Genomic DNA, 20741 nt, shown 5'->3' with positions numbered 1-20741 from the left:
TACTACACTAAAAGCAAGCCCTTGAATGCCAGTCTTCAGAGTAATCTTGTTTAGCTTAAAATAAGAGGTTTAACACTTGCCACCAGACACTGTGCTATGGTCAAATCAGGTTAGCCACAAAACAATCCAGCCTTTATGAAGAAAATATGTGAAGAAAATATCCTTTATGACCTAAGAAACAAAAAAATACTTTAAACAAAAGAAGATACTTCTTTGACTATCAAAACACTCTTGGTTTTCATTAAATTCCTTTCCCTATACTTTAAGAATACACCTAATAGGAAGAGAAATCAAAATAAAAGAGCTACAAATGAATTGAACTTGGAAAAGGAACTCTTTTCTATTGATCTCTCAAGTGGGCAACTGCATTGCAAATGCAGTTCCTGTGCCAATAGACTAAACAGCAACATTCTTTTAACTCTGTGTGGCTTTAGTGCGACAAACCAGCCATTATGAGATGCGTTCCAGTCTCATTAATGAGTTAAGCATGTGAGCCCTGCAATTTGGAAACATAAAGAGACAAACTACAATGAGACTTTCCTCAGTGGGTGCGCCAAAATACAGCCATCTTCTCTCAAAGATATCCTAATAGACAGCTATTTAATGAATGTGGGAGTTTTCCTATGAAGACACAAAAGACACCAGTAAGAAAAAGGTTTTATATATACGAATAACACTTAATACACATACTACATAGGTAGGTATTCAATAATAAGTATAATTTCAATGCTTAATGTTTTTAAATGGAAATATGCTCCTACTCAATAATTACACTTGTCTTCTGCTAAATATAAAAAGTTATTTCAATGTCCAAATGAACAAATGATTTTTTAACTCTTTTTCATATATATATTGCAGCCCTTATCCTATATATTTCCCACATGGAGTTTGTCTTTAAATTCAAAATATCGCATTGATTTATAAAATAAATTTGTTTTTTTGTTTTTTGTTGTTTGTTTTTTTGTTTTTCGTTTGATTGGGAAGCTGAGGCAGAGCAGAGTTTTGGAAAGAAAATTTTCACTTGGGAAAACATCCATCAATTTTATAATTCTTCTTTCAATATCTGGTGATTACAACTATTCAGAAATTCCCAGACAACACTGTGGCACATACTTAGGCATTATAATTAGCAGTCATTCAGAGCAGAATCAAACAGAACTGGAAACCTCAGCTGAGTAGAACATTCTGGGTTTACCGAGGAAGCAGAAGGGGTCATCATCGCCTATCCCCACCTCACCTCTGCCTAAAAAAACAGAATGAATGAACAACCATGCCAAATTTTCAAGGACATCAGAGTTGTAAAGGGAGTTATGGTTATTAGAATCTATTAAAGAAAAAACAACTCTACTTCCAAACCTTTGCTGGGTGGACTATTTGTTTTGCTCCCATTCATATAAAAGAGACATAATGGAAATCAAAGTAGTGATATCAGCAGTAACCTAATGCTATTTATTTGAAAATACCTTAAAACCAAAAATTCAGTTCTCATGAAAAAAAGAATGATCTTGCAAACTTATGATCTTATTACTCAAAGTGAATTTCTTTTTGAAAAGTAAAACGGTAAACCTAGAAGGAGATATCTTTTATAAATAAACAAAGTAACTTTCCTAAGAGCACAAGTTAACATCTGTACCATCAAATAAGCATTTCTTAAATGCATATCTTTATTAGCTAGAATGAGTCATCAAAAGCCTGATCCTCAAATTATACTTACTTTACCAATAAACTAGTTGCACATTTCATGCTATACAGACATAGACATGATTGATATAGTTGCCAAGTGGCCATGAGCCAGATGTTTTGGAACAGACTAAAAATACCAAACGTTTTTTCAGGTTCTGTTCTGATAGCCTCTCCAAAAGGGTCTTCATGCCAGAAGCAACTTGGCAAAGTGCGATTTGGGGAGTCTATTGGTGGTGACTACCAATCTGAACAGATGAAATGTTTGTGTAAATGTAAGCCACCTCATTTCTCTTATTCTCTTTTAATGTGAGATTTGAAATTAAATTTTAATCATATGCTAACTTTTAAAGATTATATATGGGAATTGAGGTGTTCAAAAAGCTCATAGGCAATTTCACAAGAAGATTTTGAAACAGAAAGAAACTTGAAAACTGTGAAACCCATATAATCATTGCAGTATTTGTCTTCTACTTGAATAAGACTTCAATACAACCCCAAAGTTTGACCTTACCTTAAATTAGTTTAATTCTGCATTTATTAAATACTTATTTTGAGGGCCATTAAAATTCTCCCCATTAGTCTTCCTTTTGAAGCATGTCTAGCCTTTGTACCTATCATTAAATATTTCAAATTATTTCAGACAGAATTAAAATCTAGTATTATTTAAATTGAGACATACATCTTTGATTTTTAGCACTATCAATTAAAAAAAAAACCCGTAGAATTAAATAAGACTTAATGCAAAAATCTCTCATAAGTCTTCAGAACACATTTGGATAATTCTTTCAGCCCACCACAGCTCCAATTAGTACTAATCATTGCCATGCCCTAATTATTTACAATTAAATAAACTGAACTTATGCATGCAAACATTTTGCAATTTACCCCACATCCATTTCTCTTTTCAAGTTAATTTATAAGATCAGGCAACTTGTTTTAATAGATTATTATCATTGGATTAGATCCAAAAAGTATTTGTGTAATGGGAATTCTGTCTGCTTTAACAGTTGTGGTTTAGTGGAAGCTCTCTGACTCAAATGTCAGTCATTTTTTGACTGGCTCCTGGCCCTTAGAACCCTGCTGGGAGACAAGCAAGAAGTGCTTTCCAGGTGCGTGACTGACACTCAGTAAGTCTGAACTAAGCAAAGAGGAAGTGGAAGGGATTGGTTAAATGGCTGACTGGAAGGCTTTTGTCTTTTTGCTCCCTACTTAATGTGCCCTGTGCCCTTGTTGAAAGGCACTGGTCTTTCCTGTCCCCTCATACTGTGCCCTGTTAGGCACCATCAATACAGCAATGAATACCAGTGACACTTCATTCCATGGGCAAGTCAAACAATAAAACCAAAAGATGAAAAATCTTAACACCATGCTATAAATTTAGAATACCAGAAAATGAGAAAAATTACAGGATGCATTTGAATCTTTATTGAGCCTCTGTAACTCAAATATTCCTTTTAAAATAATATCAAGAAATTCCATTCTTGAATAGATTTCCATAATAACTTCTAAACAAAACACACTAGAACTTTTAGAATAAGGATCATATTTCTTAAATCCATTTTTGTTCTATGCCATACCATATCTCAAATCAACCAACATATCTTGTTCCTTCAACAATCTAAATAAACGCAGGTCATCTAAATGATATGCTAAAGCAAGTACAAATTAAGCTCCATTATATCTTTCCATGAGAGACCAGATATTATGAGGAAAGAGATAATTGCCTAATGAATTTAAACACCTGTTCTGTCATTTTATACCTCTCAGATGAGGTCCCGGCATCTAGTGAAGAGAGGAATGCCTAGAAAATAACATCCTATTCTGTCATTATATTCCACTATGGAAAGTGGAGGAAATCATTTATTAGTAGTAGTAACACTAATTACGAATGTTTATTAAACTTTTATAGGATGTTTTTGCATAATTATTGTGAAGTATTTCTTTCTAAAACCTTACGATGTTTGTAAACTTTGTGAATAAGTATTTTACAAAAGGGTAGGTAGAAATCAGAGGTAAGGCGCATTGCTCAGAATCCCACAGCTAACAGGTAGAAAGACTAGGACTCAAAGCGATGTCCTTTGTAAATCCAGGGTGCTCCACCCCTGTCCCACCCTGAACCATGCAGTACTCACTTCGCAACCACTATCTCCAGTTCACCAGCCAGACTCTTCAAACTGCTCTCACCCTTTCCAACCTCAAGGTGAAATCTGACGTAAAAGACCACTAACTTCTACAGGAAAAGCTCTTATAGCTAAAGGTAGGCAAATACTAGAGAGATCTAGAGATCAGAAATTTATATTTGTAAAAACCCAGAACTTTAGAGAGCATCTCTTTAATGTTTATTTTGTAGTGAGGAACTGGTGGTGTCCATAGAGCTTAAATGTGTTTCCCAAAGACATTAAGCTATTTAATCATGATCAGGACTAGAAATTTCATCTTTCTTTGTGTTCATGGCAAGTACTTTATCCTTTTTTTTTTTAATATTTTTAATCACTACTCATCAATAATCTACAATAATCATCTAAAAGAAGAATAATTAAATTCCAATATCTTTGGCCTAGTATTCAATGGTATCTAAAATTTGTCTCATCTTTACTATCTAAACTTCTAAATTCCCTAAGTAATATTGATATCTTTGTTTGAAACTTCAAAATTCCCTCAGTGGGACTGCCTTCCTTATAATTCTATGTATAAATCAAATTTTTATCCATCTGCCTAATGTTGCCACTATCTTAAATGTCCTCCTTCGTTTCCAGCTTAAATTCCAGTTCTTCCTTAAGACTTTCCCAGTTTTTCCAGGCTATATTAATAGCTGCTTTCTCAAAACTCTCCAGTCTTATAACATACCATATATTATAACATACCAGTCTTATTTCATACCATATATGAAAGATATCATATATTGCAAAGGTCAAGTCTGAACTTAAGGCCTAAAGCAACATTAAGCATCCATAATCCTAATCATTATCACACTCTGACAGAAATGAGTCTCACTACTTCCACATGCATTCAAGCTCCTAGACGATAGAGATTTGTTTCTTTCGTTCACGGAGGGATACTATCCACACCAACGAGACAGCACCTGGTACAGAGCAGGTACTCAATATTAGATCGATGAATGAGTACACGAATGACTGAGTGAATGAACAAAAGAACAATGAACACAAGACAGCAGTCTAGAGTGGGGAATGGAAAGCCAGTATATGAAGGCAGTTTAGATACACCAGAACCTTGATACGATGATCACAGTCCAACGTGATCTCTCTGTTCTATGTACCTATATATAGCATAATATATAGAGGGGGTTCTTTATCTTAGGATTTTTTAAAAAAATCTATATGGATGAGTGACACTGCAGCTCTTTATTTCTTTAACTTTTATATGTATTTTTGATTAGTATCCATGGTTTCTTTAACAATTTGATTTTTCCCCCCTAGTGGGCCACTGCATTAATCTGGGAGTTAGAACAACAGTAAAGCATTTAAAACTCCTAGAGCAAATAAGGCTTGTCCTTTACTGTAGAAAAATTTTCAAATGTATTTTAAATATATTTGAACTATAAAGCCAAGTCACGTTTCTAATTCTTAGGGCTATTTTTAATCAGCGAAGAATAGGAGAAGAATATGGCGTCTTAAGGAATGAAAGGAAAAAAGGAGAAGAGAGAGAGAGAGAACGAGAGGGGAAAAAGAGTCAGGAAGACAAGATTTAACCTTACTAAACTTGCAAGTTCACCTGAACACGATGACAGTAGTCAAATTACATGATACTTCCGGGCATCTTCAGCTCTAAATAGAGAGCCTTAAAATACCCACTTTACTTCCTGAGGTCTTTAGGAGGTGATCTGAGGTGTTAGGAAGATTTGTAAACAATATAAATTGTTTACAATTTATACTAGACAGATGTAAGGCATTATGAATTTGAGGGAGAGAATATCCTTTAAACAGCAATGTCAGTTCCTTCAAAAGGATGCTATTGTGGGATTTGAGAAACTTCTAAGTAATTGCATACTTCTCAGTGACTGGAAACTGTGGTCCCAGGGAGGAAGCTATATTTAATCTTATTTCTAAACAGCCCTGTTAAAAATATAGCCACTTTCTACTTTAGTGTTACAGTGAATAACAAAATTTAATGATTAATGAATATAAAAATGGATTAATATCCTTACAATGGTACATAATAGTATAAGAGTATTCACATTTACTTCGATTCCTATAATGAACTCTGACTTCTAAAAAAAATAATAATAATGACAGGACCAATCAAACACATAAACTTTATGGCACATATTTTAATATTAGCTGATTTGTAAAAAAAGTAATCATCTTAAAATAGATAAAAATAAAAGCGGTTCACATTAATTGAGCACTTACTGTATGCTAGGCCCTCAGAGATTTCTATGCATTGACTTATTTAATCCTCAAAAAACCCTAGATTTGAGATGTACTGACGTACAAAGGAGTAAAATCAAAATTTCCAGGTCATGTTGCTATTAAAGCGGCAGGCGTTAAATTTCCCCATGTATCCAGCTGCCTGTTTAAGAAAGGCAAGAAAATATTACAGATCATTGCAGAAAATCTGAAATAACTTTGAAAAGGACCGAATATAAAATTGCACACACACACACACACAAAAAAAAAAACTCACTTCATATCTACTCAGGAGGTTAAACACTGTAAGAAACAAACCATCACCCCACCATGAACAATTCTGGCCGAGAAAAAAATTATTAAACTGGTACAACTCTTTTCAATTTTTTTTCAGTGACAGCTCTCCTTTGTGACAAAAGTGTCTGCCCTTTGTATTAAGAGCAATAAATAAATATGGTTACTTTTCTTTCTAAGTAATTTGCCAAAAAAAAAAATCAAGAAAGATGAGAAAGAAAAATTCAAGTACCCTTACATTACAAGCTAAATTTCAACTGAAGATATATTTTTACAGCTGCTATGAACTTCTAGAGCTAGTTATTCTTGGAAACCACCTTCTGCTTACTTGGGCTTCCTTTAGGGGAGAACTGTTACCAAAGTTTACTTTGTATGATTATTTTGAATGAATCTGATGTCCAGAAAATAGTCGTAGTGCTAAGTTTGGACATGAATTTACTCACAAAATTCTAAGTATATGAGATCCTACTAACACAAAGCAGGATTGGAGATATCTACTCAGTGTGCTCACTAGTATACTGATAAAATACAGAGCAGGAAAACAGAGCAAAGATCATGTACTCTCAGGGTCACACGAGGCAAAGGACACTAGAATAGGTTTCCTCAGCTGTAAAAAGGAAGATTAATATCCTTGACAGAAGCATTCAAAATCCAGATAAAAATAAAAATAAAAGCCCTTTGTAAAATGTATACAATTTGTATGAAGTTGAATGATTCATACTACTATAAATTCATTGTCCTAAACTGGATCTTTTGGAACAGCTCTATGACTTAATACACATGGGTATATCAGCTAAGTCACCAGATAAAGCCAGTGAACTACAGTCTGTGGGCCAAATCTGGTGCCCAACTGTGTTTTTAGATAAAGTTTTACTAAAACATAGCAACACCCACTTGTTCTCAGAAGGCCAGCAGAGTTGAATAACTGTTGAGGAGTCGACACAGCCTGCAAAGCATAAAACATTTACTATCTGGCCCTCTGAGGGGAGCATAAAATATGATAAGGTTCCCAATGCAGATTACTGTTTGACACCTGATTATATTTCTTTTAGGATTTTTTTCTTTTTTAATTTTTCTGTAGAGAATGACGAATTCATTTTGGTATTTAAGGAAAATGTGCTATTTTTCTTGCATAGGAAAAAGGATCACAGTCAATTTCTAATTATATGCCTAAAAGATAACACAGCTAATGTAAAATGACATAGCTCCTTACTCTATTCTATATAATCATTAAGAATTAGAAAACATGATTGACTTCTGAGAGAATCCATGTCAGATAACCAAGTGTTAATGATATTTAAGTTTAAAAGATAATGAAAAAGATGAGATCATGTTCAACAAAAATATATGCAGATATTTTAATACAAACAGAGTCTCTAAAAAGTGAAACAGAAGACACAGCCTATTTCGGTTTGCAGCAAATACTTGGTGCCCCCCAAAAAATTAATATAAGTACTTCTGAAGTACTCTCAAAGACAAGGAAAGTTATGATTTTACCAAAAAAAAAAAAAAAAAAAAAAAAAAAAAAAAAAAAAAAAAAAAAAAAAAGATTAGCAATAAAACTATTTTTAAAAATAGAATGATATAATTCGTTTCTTGAAGCATCCACACAAGATCTCACATTAGGAAAATAACCCAGGGAGAAGTTAAATGACTGTCCACAATTACACAACTAGGTAGTGGCAGAAACTATGTTAGAACACAGGCCTCCTGATTAGAACTGCAGAATTTATGTCATTATCCCACATGGCCATACTTTTCACAGCATGTTCCCTTTATCTCTGAAATCACAATTTCCCTCAAATATCTAACATTTTTCAGGGGCTTTTGTGTAATTAACTTAAAAAAAAAAAAGGCTACCAGCTGGACACCAAGGTGTAGGTTCAAACAACCTTTATATAAATCAGCAAATGTATTAATAGCATTATTAAATTTTTATAGAATCATTCTCCCATAATTAATTGTATGTTATTGCTCTTTTTAAAATTGCTTAGAAGAAAATTTACCTGCAGAAAGCAAGCTGGGGTATATTTTAAGACAGCCATTTCTTTAAAGGGATACAGAAATACTTCACATTTGGTCCCTTTAAATGTTTACTATGTCTAAAAATGTTTCCTTTTTTCAAAAGGTAATAGAATAGAAATTAGGTTTATCATAGATTTTACAAGCACTTTTACATTGTGATAAACTCCTGATCAAAGCTAAAAACAAATCAATTATATGTATTTAAATACAACCTAATTACTTCTGCATGTGTAAGACATGTGTAACACAAAACCGAGAAGCAAATATATGAGAAAGAAAAAGTACCCAGATTCCTATTTACACTGTAAACCACTATTACTCATTCAAGAATCAAGGGCTGCATGTACCAAGCACAAAGCCAAGAAAGCAATCAAATACTTACGTCAGATTCTTACTCCAGAAAATCGCACTTATGTAAGGACTTCCAATTTATCATACTGTTGAAAAGTAAAACAAGGATCCGAGCATTCTGAACCAAACAAAACCCCAAAGAAATCCCTGATTACCCAAACTCCATTACCAATTTGTAAACAGTAAATAAGATAGGCAAGCATACTAAAGACACCAATGAAAATATTCATGGTTCTCAGTAAGACTTTAACCAGGTTTACTGATCCACTTGGTTTGAGGTCAAAACTTTTCCTACAGAATTTTGTTAAATATGAAAAGTAAAACAAACAAACAAAACTACATCTTTGATAACCAGCAACTATAAGACCAAACTCCCTTATCCTTAATTTAAAAATGTGAAATTAAGATTATGGTAATAGTTGCAAAACCTCACTGAACACACTCAAAACCAATAAAAGCTACACTTTAAATGGGTCAATTTTATGGTATGTGAATTATATCTCAATAAAACTGTTAGAAACAAACACAAAAACCTGGCCTGAACTGACAGGCTATTTATAGCCTTAATTTATTCCATTTACTGTAAATATTCATACATTCACCTTCAAAAACACTAAAAGCTTCTTACTACGAAATGGTGCTATATTAGGGGTGTTACATTAATACAGAGATTATGCAACCTATTATCTTTGGGTCATTTTTTAAAACTCAGAATCACATCAGGCCTCAAGAATTTGGGGTGCTGAACCAGTGAACTTGTAGTCTTTTCTGATATAAACAGACGAAAGCTCAGATCCCAAAAATAATCTTTAAAATTCACATCAAACAAGACCAGACATCCTGTGCAGCATCCTGTGCTGTTTAAGATGTACTAAGATACACAGGCACACCTTGGCATCACAGTATCACTAGATATTCTAAGTAATTTTATATTTTTACTAAAATTTGCTGGAAAAAAAAGTTTTTATCCAAATTATAAAGCAACATCCTTTTCTTTACAAAGGCATTAAGAAAGGACACATAAATATGTTAACATGTTTGATCAGCAATGATGCAGCAATATGAAATTCAGAACCAAACCAAATGTTTCAATGTGAACTAATTCCAGAGAATTATTGTTTATATGCTTTTGAGAAATACTATGTAAATCAGAGGACATAGAGGAAGTCAATAGAGACTGGAAGATCTAATCCAGTCCCACCTCAAAGGATATATCTACAATGCTTCTTTTAAGACTGTTCAAGTAGGGCGAGGTCATGGTGGGTAGGCATGGTATGCCCTTGCAGGCCAATGTGATGTTGATGGTCAGACTTGGAATACCAACCTCTCAATGCCTGGTCCCTTTCTGGGACAAGGGGATACAAAAGAAAAAGAGTTTTCAGTCTTTGGTCTCAAAGAAGTTTCTAAACCAACTACACACACATATCAGTACTACTCATCTAATACTATAGTAATCATGTCACTCTTTACTTGAAGGAACTCAACTGAGAAACAATAATCTGTATTAGAAATAATCACTAGATTTAGAATTAGCATTGCCTTTGAAATCTAGTATCACTGAATGCTGATCAATTTGGGGACCTCGCTCAACCCCTTACAAAATGGGGCGCAAATAATGACCCCACATGTTTATTGTGACAGTTAAGTTAGAAAACAAGTGGAAATTCCAAGACAGCATAAGTTTTGCCTGGGTTCTTCACTACTTTAAACTCAGTATCTAGAATAGTGTCTCATATCTAGGAAATACGCAGTACCTATTTATTGAAAAACAAAAAAAGAAAACATCTAGCAAATTTCTTGTCACATGACAGGCACTGAGGAGGAAAAAAATGGAAGTTGACTCTGAACCAAAATGAAACAAACGTACAAGCACAAAGTGGTTTTAAATAAATAAATAAAACAATAAACCTGGGTGAGCTGAGCTGCTTGGGTGGCACATCTCTTCTGTCACTCTCTCAGACTCTTTCCATAACCAGGCCAAATTAATTTGTCAGACACTTGTGCTTCTCCGGAACTTTATATGAAATTCTATTCCTACTTAGTGGAGAGTGATATAATCATTATATACATGTCTTGTACTTTCCAGGGGTGGGGAAAACATAGTATCCATCTATGTGTTTTCAGTACCCATAAAACTAGCTATTGCCTGTGGGAGTGCAGATTATTTGTATTTAAAGATTATTTGTGAGCACCATTGGTCCCAAGGCCAAGTGATATGAGAAAATGGTTATTTCCTTCATAACACTATTTGGATCTTCCATTTCAGCTATACTCATATCAAAACAGTATAATGGGAAGACCATGAGCTTTGGAGTCAGACATGTAGAATGAGATCCCTTCTCTACTATGTATTATTTGTGAATCCTTGAGCAAATTATTTCACTTGCATAAGCCATATCTGTAAAAGTTTCCATATCTGTAAACAAGGTTAATAATACCTGCTCTCATAGAATGGAACAAATTAATGCTAGCACACAGTAAGCCTTGATACTTGGTGATTGTTATCATTATTACCACCAGCTCCGTGTATATGGAAATGAAGGCTAATGAATTCAAGTGGGTTATTTCTCTTTCTCTTTGAATAAGGAAGTCAGCACAGCTGTGGAGATTATGCTGCAGAGTGGAAGAGAAACAAAGAGTATATATTATCTTGTCGAAAGACCAGAAACTTTAGGCTGCTGCTTTGACAACTTAACTTCAGCCCTTTTCTCACTCAGCTGGCCCATTTTTCAATTCGCACCTCTATATTTTCTCCTTTCGTGCTATTTTAGCTCTGAAATTTATTCATTTTGGGGAGTCACCCTCACTTTTGACATTAGAATATGAATATTCACCCAATAATACAAAACTAATCATGCTGTGGTCACAAGAAACTTTAAATATCTTTAAGACTCTAGTGGTAGCATTTTTTTAAAATCGTACTACATTCCTGGAGTACACAATGAATGACTATTCACCCAGCTAATGTGTGTACTGATAATACCTAAAATTTTCCTTGCTCCAGTTTGTACAGTGGTGCCTTAGAGAATTGGAAGAGGAGCTGCCCCACTATTTATTAACTCTTCACTTTTAAACCAATTGCAGTCTCAGCATCATGAAAGAGATGACCCTTCTATTGAGGGTAACCTATCTCAAACAATAATACACTGTCAGTAAAGGAAATTAACCAAATTAGAAAGAAAAACCACACTGTGACTTTAGTCTCTTTGTGTTAAGAGTCTGCTGGCTACAAGTATTCCATTTGAACATGAGCTTAAATTAAGCAAATACTTAAGCCCCTAATTGAAGCTAGTTGCAAGGAGAGAAGGGGAAAGAAGAGAAGGAAGGGCATGAAAGAAGGGAAACAGAAACAAAACAAAACCAACAACTCAATTTCAAGAAGTACCCTGGAATTATTAACATAGCAATAGAGAATCTAGAAATAAGAAGGGCAGAATTTTAACAATGAATTGAAGGATGGGTGCATGGAGGCCCATTACTAGTCTCCAGTCTTTACTGGTAGATAAAAATTATTTCCATAGCAACAAGTTTTTATAAATTAAAGGAAGGGAAGCAATGTGTACAGTGACTAAAGCATTAGACCTGGAGGAGGAGACCTAGAGTACAGTGTTGGCTCTACTCTCAACTAATCCTATGCCTAACTTCTGTAGCCCCAAGTTCTGTTAAAAGAAAGGGGTGTTATGTGGGTAGTTGCCAATATCCTTCTCCAGCTGCAAACTTCTATGTTCTTAGGAAAATTTTATAATGTTTGATAATATCACATGAAGGTATCAGATTCTCAATGTTCCTCAGTGGGTCAACCTAACTATTCTTCAAAAATCACAGGGAGAGCTCTCCTGCTACCTCTTCAAATGCCTCTCAACACCTCAAAAACAAACTAAAAGTAAGCAGCCCGAAAGATTCTTATCCAGTAGCTTCTAGTTCAGTGCTAAAATCTCTAGTTTAAACTACTTTCTCCATGAGAGACTGAGGATCATCCACGTTTAGAATATTCCAAGAAAACTCATAGTGAATTCCAAAATCTTTAAACAGTCCCCCTCCCTCACCCACCCCGTTTCATCTGTCAATTTAATCAAATTTTTAAATTTACCTAAAAAAAAACTTAAAACCAATTTTTTCTATAGTTGTCTCAATGAGCAAAAGTTACTAAGATTTAAGTTTCTGTAAAAATAATTTGGTCTGAACGTGATCCAGGTATCCAAAATATTTTATACAATTTTTGGCAGTCAGAAAAAAGTATTGCTTTAAAAACAAAACTTTTTGCCTTCCACTCTCTCTCTCTAGGAGGTGAAAAATAAAATAAACTAAACCGCTGAACCATCACCACAACAAAAAACAGCCTCAATGTTTCCTTGAAAAGGTTTGTTATAAACCGAGATTCTGGAATCAACTGCAATGATATTGTCTGCCAGGTTGGAAAGAATAGGAGGAAAGAGGTTATCATTCACCTCCAGGTGACAACAGTGCTCCCTCTTTCTCCAAAAAATGAGACTTGAATGCAGCAATCTATTGCAGCCACTGAACTAATCTTCCTTACCATAAACCTGGCTAAAAGGAAATATATAGGAAACAGGATGGTAGGAGGAGGAAAACAGGAAAGCCTGTCTTCCCTCCACTTTCAGATACATAAGCAACAGCACCATCCTGAGCCCAAAGGGGAAAAAATCAGGCTATAAAAATATAAGATGATCTCAAGATATTGGCAAATGAAGAAAAATTAAGAAATGACACATACTTTTTTCAATCAATTAAACAAAGGATAAATTATCATATTGTGTTGTCTAAAAGTATTATCCTTGAAAAGGATTTTTCCTCAACATTCTTTAAATTTTCAGCATTGGTGAATAGTATAGCAATTTTTTTTGTTGTTGATTGACATTTCACCCTGCATTCTATTAGAAAAGCCACAGCCATGCTAATTGAGTGCTCTGTCAAATTACAAACTAAAGCTTACTACTGAAATGCTGTGGAGACGCAGTAGAATGATGATGACCATGATGATATCTACTGTAAGAAAGGAATTTGGTTAAAGAGTATACATTTACTATATTCACATCTAACAACAATCCTACAAGGCACATATTATATTCCTATTTTACAGACCATATAACTGATTCTCCAACATGTTTAGTGATTTGCCTAAGGTCATAAAGCTAGAAAATGATAGTCTCAATTTAAATCTAAATCTGCAGGCTGCAGTCCTCTAGCCTTTCCACAACAGACTTACTTTCATCTATGCATGAGAAGATTAGCCAAATACCAAATGGTTATTCAAAATAAACAGCAGTGGTTGTTACATTAGATATATTTAACTTTTTATCACACTACATCATGAGATCTTAAGATGAAAGAAATTATATTCAACAGAACGCATAAACTGGCAAATTTTTGTTGGAATCTTCAAATTAGGGGAAATAAAAATTCTACGTAATTTAGAGTTTTCTATTTTATAAAAGTCATGAAAATATACTCAAATCATTCATGTATAACCTTGGTATAATTTGAATATGTTAAATAAGCTTATATCATGCAGTCTGTTCTGATGAAATGTGTACCCCACACACAAACACAATCTTTTATAAGGAGAGGTGACTCAAGTGTTTGTACATTAAAAACTAAGCTAATGCCCTCAAAAGACTGGTTTGATACGCTAGCTGGTATTCACAAAGTTAAAATATTAAGTTATTTTTTTAGTTTTTAAATACACAAAATTTAACAAATTCATGTTGCATATAATCAAGGACTTTATTAAATGAGCTTGATATGCAGCTCTGTATAGCAAAATTTTAATGGAAATTCTAGATATAGTTTCTATTTTTTCACTTACTAAAAATGAAGTCATTTATTTGTGTTTAAATGTCCTTCATTTTTTTCATGTTGTCTTTGCTGTTTTCATTTAATCTTACATTAATTGTAAACAAAATGACAACCTCATACAACGCAGGCATTGTAGATTCCCCTATCAAAGCAAAGAGGAGCCTCACAATCTTTGCATTTTATTTGACTCCTGAAATTAAATGAATAAACATGTGGAGGAAGCAAGTGTCCTTTGGAATGGAAACACTGCCTTCACTAATCAAGGCCATAATTACTGAGGAAACATATATTAAATTCTGAATTCATGCTATTTTGCTTGATGCAAGAGTTATAATCAGACCAATAGAGCATACAGGAGCCATCTGGGTACTGCAGAGTTGTGAAGACAAACCCAGAGAGCAAGGGCACATTGACCTTCCTAGCTCCAAATCATTTCAGACTTTGGCATTCGAAGGACTGTTCTTCCCTTTCGATTTCTTATTAACCTTTCTGAAGAAAGGAATACTGTTATTAATAGGTATGATACCCGATGCTTAAAAGAAAAACAAAACATCACACCATGCAACCTTACCATCATATCACATTTCATACGTTTTTTACCTATCGATGGATTCGATTTAATATTCAGTTTTATCCATCCTACTTCCCACCCCATTCATGCCATTTAATGAATGTCTAATGAACTCATGGGAACTAGCTTTCTATGGCTTAAATTTCATTTGAGAAATCAACACTAAATTAGCATTTTCATTGTTCCAGGCATTTAAGGCAGGAATCGACTTCCAGGCAATGACGATGAATTTCAAATTTGTGCAAACCACATCGTTTTCTGTGAAATTGACAGTACCAGTTGAATATGAGTAACCTGACAATAATGAGATCCCCGTCAGTCAATCTGATTCCTCTGAGGCAGCAGGTTATCGAAAATTGAGCCGAGTGATGTAATAATACATATCCCAGACTGAGGAGAACAGCATAGATGATTTCAATGAGGCTCATTATTTATTCATCACAAAGTCCAATTTGCGTTTCATTTTCACTGACTGTGTACAGAGTTAACTGGTTGAAATTCAGTGCTGATTACTTTATTCTGTACCGTAAAAAGGACCCTTTTAAAAAATTGTCGTCTTCCTGTATGAAAGAGTACAAAACAAAGAGGGAGTTTGTACTTGTACTTGTGGCCATTCGTGATAATATTGGAACACCATCCAGAAATGTTGGAAGAACAGACACAGGAGAAAGCCCTTAAGGAATCCCTGTTTTTCTCATTAGGAGTATATAATAACACGCCAGATATTATAGAGTAAGAAGTAAAATCATACTAGTCTTCAGAAAATAAATGCTTTTTTTTTTAATGCTAAAGAACAAGATGAATACTGATAAGAGGGACCCTCACTAAATGAGATATAACTTACACTCTCCTGAGTCTGATTCTTCCAACCAACCCCAGTCTCAAGGTGTCTCCTTTATATTGTTAGTTATAGGACTTCTGTTTATCTCATCTTTGGATGGTTATCCAGGTTGATTGTTCTATATTTTAGTTGCAATTTTAATGCAGTTATAGGAGGAGGCGAGCACAGCGTCCACCTACTCCACCATCTTCACCAGAACTCTCTGAGTCTGATTCCTAACCTCATCACCAAAGGGAGAAGGAAATTCCACCAAGCATCAAGATGGAGTTGGCCTGCACACCCCCAGGCTTCTCCCAAGGACCAGTTGAAGTGCAAGCCCATTTCAAAACCATGCGCTGTCTCTCAACATTGTTGGGGCCACAAAATATCTTAAAAGGCCCCTACATCGTTATACACACTAGCTGCCTCAACCTACCTCTCCTGATTCATTATCCTTTATAAATTCATGCACTCTCTGCATCTGTCAAAATGACTGCTCAGTGATCCCCAGTAACATCTTATTAGTTTCCCTCTGTGCTATGTTCCTGCTCTACCCTTCACTTTTCTTCCCTTCTCCAATTATAAACGCTTATATCCAAACTATCCTTTGGGGCCTTGCTTAAATGTCTCTGCTCTAGAAGCTGCTTCCTGATCCCCTTGGCTGAAAGTAACCTCCCCATCCTCTCAACTGCCCTAGCACTCCCAATGCCTCAGAGCCCTCGTCACTTTCCAGCTTGAAATTCAGTTCCATATTTACATGCACTATTCTCAACTTCTAAAATGTCCTTAAGGGCAGAATTTTGTCAATCCACCTTTGAATCCCCACATCACCTAATACAATGCCTTGCACGAAGATAATTTTTTTAAAGATGATAATTTGTGAATGGATGGCTGTTCCAAGTACTAACACTCTAATGACAAGCATTACAGAAGCTTGCAAGGCTACTCAAATTTAAATTACTCAACTTGAATACAAAATCATCCTAAATCAGCTGAGCAAAGAAGCCAACCTGCAGGAATAAAATACCTTATTAATCTCTGACTCTTTCAACTGTAAAATATTTTTGAACCTTGACTTTATTTGTGGTATTATCTGGTTAGCAATGTTGGCAGCTGTTCAAAGTTTTAAAGGGCTATAGGTCATGAATATTAAATGCTATAACAAATTTACTGGGAGGAAATCCAAATTCATTTGTAAATGCATAACAAATAGTCACCCCAGTTTCAATAATGCTAGGAAGTACTGTGATCAGAATCAGAGTATCTTGCTATATCTAGATTCTCACAAAGTCAAATTATAAGGCAAATGAAGGAAAAGAAACTCATAAGAAAGTGAGAACACTACTTGTAGTAGAGTAGCATAGTTGTTGATTGAAGAAAATCAGAAATAGCAAATACATCATATTTCATTCAGTGCAATCAGTATGAGGGTCACACCCTGAGTAAAACCATAACCTCCTTTAGAAAAGGGACAAAGCCTTAAATGATAAAACAGATTCTATCAATGCCACCCTCAGCAGGTGATCAAATAAAAAGGCATATTCAATGTGCAAATACCTGCAGGCTACCTGACTCACTTTTCTTGCTCTTCTATACATGGGGAATCAACCAAAACAGTCAGCTGTATAGGAAGAAGCGCCTCGTTTAATCTTGTCAGTGTTCAGAGAGTGACAAACCAAAAACCTTCAACAGAATATTAACTCCTACACTCAGAAACCATTCTTAAGGTAAATCTTTGTAAACTGTCTGGAAATATGGTTGTTGGTTAGTTTGGGTTGGATTACTACATCCTGATGTAAGAACTAACCTTACTTAATACCCAAGATAAAGGTAAACAGTCAACAAAGCAACCTCCACCATTCACATCCTGCTTAGCATTAAAACTAAAAACCATCTTTAGAGAAATTGTTAAAAGATTAAACTCAAAGGGCTTCATTTTTCCAAATTATCTTAGGCTATTATTATAACTGCTACACTGACTTTCAGATTTCCTTTTTTTTAAATTTAAAAAAAAAAAATTTTTCCACCTGTAACTGAATAAGTGATTATGAGGCTAATAAAGGGGGAAAAAGATGTTTCCACATTAAAACAGTTAACAGATGTTAAATAAGCACAGAAAATGGCCACTAGGCAAGCAATGACTGATGTTGGGTAAGTAAGAAAAATGTTGCTTTTAGTGATTTTTATTACCCATGTACCTCCTGGGGTCATGGGAGACTTGTAAAAAATTTTGTGGGCAGATAAAAGTCTAACATTTATTTGCAAAGCTAGTTTATTTCAAGGGTTCCAACCCCCCACCCTTACTTTTTGACCACATAAAATTAAGTAAGTGAAAGTCATCGAAAGAAGGCTAAAACAATCATTTGGTGAGACTCAGTCAAGGAAACTTATTTTGCAACATTCTTCTGACACGCATTTCTTCCAATCCCACCTACCAGAACTCACTAACCAGGACTGAAATCCTCATTATATAATGGGGAGAGTACAGGATTTCACTTTAACATTTCAAGCACATACTTTTAAAAGGCAAATCTTACACAAAAGTGAATTCAGTAATTTACTAGGGCCTACTATGTGCCAGATGGTGTGCTATATGCCAAGTATAATGTAGAAAACATCCTGAAGCTAAGAACAAGGAATATTTTTAAATTCTGTTTATAAAGTTATAAACACTAATTTTGTTCGTATACACTTCTGAAGATTTTGTAGTGGTTTTTTTTTTTACAAATCTTCCTATTAATAATCATTATTATTCACGTCATGTTCAACCATATTATCTCATAAGTCACATGATTTAATAAACATCTAAGTTGAATGTTAATGATTTTAACATATTTAGAATAGTGCCTGGCAGAAATAAACATATTTATTAAATACTAAATAAAATGTCTACAATATGCCAGGTACTTACTATTTTTCACACATTTCATCAAAGAAATATATAATATTAATATTTGCTTCGCAGAACTATAAAAACCTTATATATAATACGGACATGTGCATCATTGCTTTGGTTTTTTAGAAGTAAAAAAATGGCAGCCAAGAATTCTGGCCAAATTCAGCCATCTCAAGGATTTGTCTAGGCAAAACAGGATTTAGCTGTTTTTAAATTAATAACCAATATAAAATAACAGGAGATGTCACAGAAAAATCCAGATGTCTGTCTTCTCAAAAAAACTTTAGAGTCTACCAAACTGAAACCTTTATTTTCTTATTGCATTATGGGATGGAGTGGAGGACAAATGGTACGGTAGAAACTCTAGTTCAACAACCAGTCCTTTCTGCCTGGCCCTGATACACATTTGTGTTACAGAGCCAGGATCTGAAAAGAGTTACAGAACCGAAACCAACACCGTGAAGAAAGAAGCTAAGGGCGATTGCTATGATAAAATTATTACTGACAAAACTGAAAAAAAAAAAAAAAAAGGAGAGCCTTGCCTCTCTGGTCCTAATAAACCCCAGCTTTAAGAGGACCTCTGTTTTTAGATTTAGAGTATTTGACTGGTTGTCGAATTTGCATAATAGAGTTAAACATTTGTGCACTAGAGTTTTCTGTTTATATATGTGTTATGTTTTAATGGGGCAGGAAAGTTTATTTCATCTGGCAAACAATGATAACTATGATGCAGAGTTAATTGGTAAGATATTTAAGATGATTATTCTTTTAAGGTTTGAAAGAACCTTCTAAAGTCTTTTAATCTACTTTCTTCAGAGTCTCTTCCAACTCACCCCAGGCATAAAAATCTATATATTTTAAAGACAGAATATGGAATTTTCTATAACTTCCATATGTAATCTATGCCAGTGTTTACAAGCCCCACAGTCATGAGATTCTAAATGAAAGTTTGTGCTTAAATATGCATGCTTCAGCTTTAGTTGATTCCTAAGTCATATGCTTCCAAACCACTGTATGTTTAAAGACAATGAGAAGTTTATCTTTTGGCTTTCTCTTTCTTAAGCTAAGGAATGACAATCTCTATCAATATTTCTTCTTTCCCTTCAACTAATACACATCTGGTACCTTCCAAACACTGGGCACCCAGCTCACAATGAACACCCCACAATTTCATATGATCTTCACGTTGCATCTCTAGGACAGAACATTAAGTGTCTTCATTTGAACTAGCCCAAGGTTACTCACCAATGTGAGTTAATATTTGATTCCATATTACTTACTTTTCTACTGTGCAGTTATCTGATTTTACATGTTTATTCATCTTCACACTTTTACAGCATGATAAAAGATTTCTGGACAGTCAGAACTATGTGTTCCAGTCCTACCGATTCTACCATTTTCTGAGTGACCTTCACATCTCTGGTTCTCTATACTTCAGCTGGAAATAAAGTACTGGCATAGATACTCTCTATGGTTTCTTACAAATCTATAAAATCTGTTATCCCAACGTCCTCATTAGACTCATTGGCCTAAAACCTGAGAACGAAAAAAACAAAGCTGAGACGGCAACTATCAGATGGAGAGTTTTGCTGCCCCAATGCCTGCAAGCAGTGGTTGCCAGAGAGTCTGGGCAAGTTTCCATTTTGGAAATTTCTCAGGACACTGAACCTCCAAAGAATTAAGTCCTTTCTCATAGCGTGGGGGACTTCACACTCTCTATTCTTAGGAGTTCCTTTGCTAGTGGCATTTCTCATTCTCTTAAGCAGCAGTTATATGAGTAAAGTTGCCAGATAAAATAAGGGATGCCCAATTAAATTTTAATTTCAGATAAACAAAGAATAATTTTCTATTATAAATATGTTTCAAATATTGTATGAGACACATTTATAGTAAGGAGCTCTATCAGCGACTCTGTCC

The 20741-nt window shown here is 34.5% G+C and overlaps 1 protein-coding gene across 4 annotated transcripts in view; it reads right to left on the bottom strand.

The window, feature by feature from the left end:
* TMTC2 (transmembrane O-mannosyltransferase targeting cadherins 2) overlaps window positions 1-20741 on the bottom strand; it is a 346015-nt gene that overhangs the window by 182891 nt on the left and 142383 nt on the right. Inside the window, exon 2 of one of the 4 annotated variants that reach the window (XM_039868973.1) lies at window positions 6054-6213. The exons of the other annotated variants lie outside the window; for them this stretch is intronic. The gene's annotated coding sequence lies outside the window, so the exon portion shown is untranslated. The remainder of the gene's footprint in view (window positions 1-6053; window positions 6214-20741) is intronic. 4 annotated transcript variants of the gene reach the window in all.

This window comes from Pteropus medius, unplaced genomic scaffold, assembly GCF_902729225.1.
Source record: "Pteropus medius unplaced genomic scaffold, Ma_sr-lr_union100, whole genome shotgun sequence".
In the NCBI taxonomy this organism is placed as follows: Eukaryota; Metazoa; Chordata; class Mammalia; order Chiroptera; family Pteropodidae; genus Pteropus; species Pteropus medius.
Note: the sequence above shows the minus strand (reverse complement) of the source record. Positions and strands in the feature narration are given on the sequence as shown.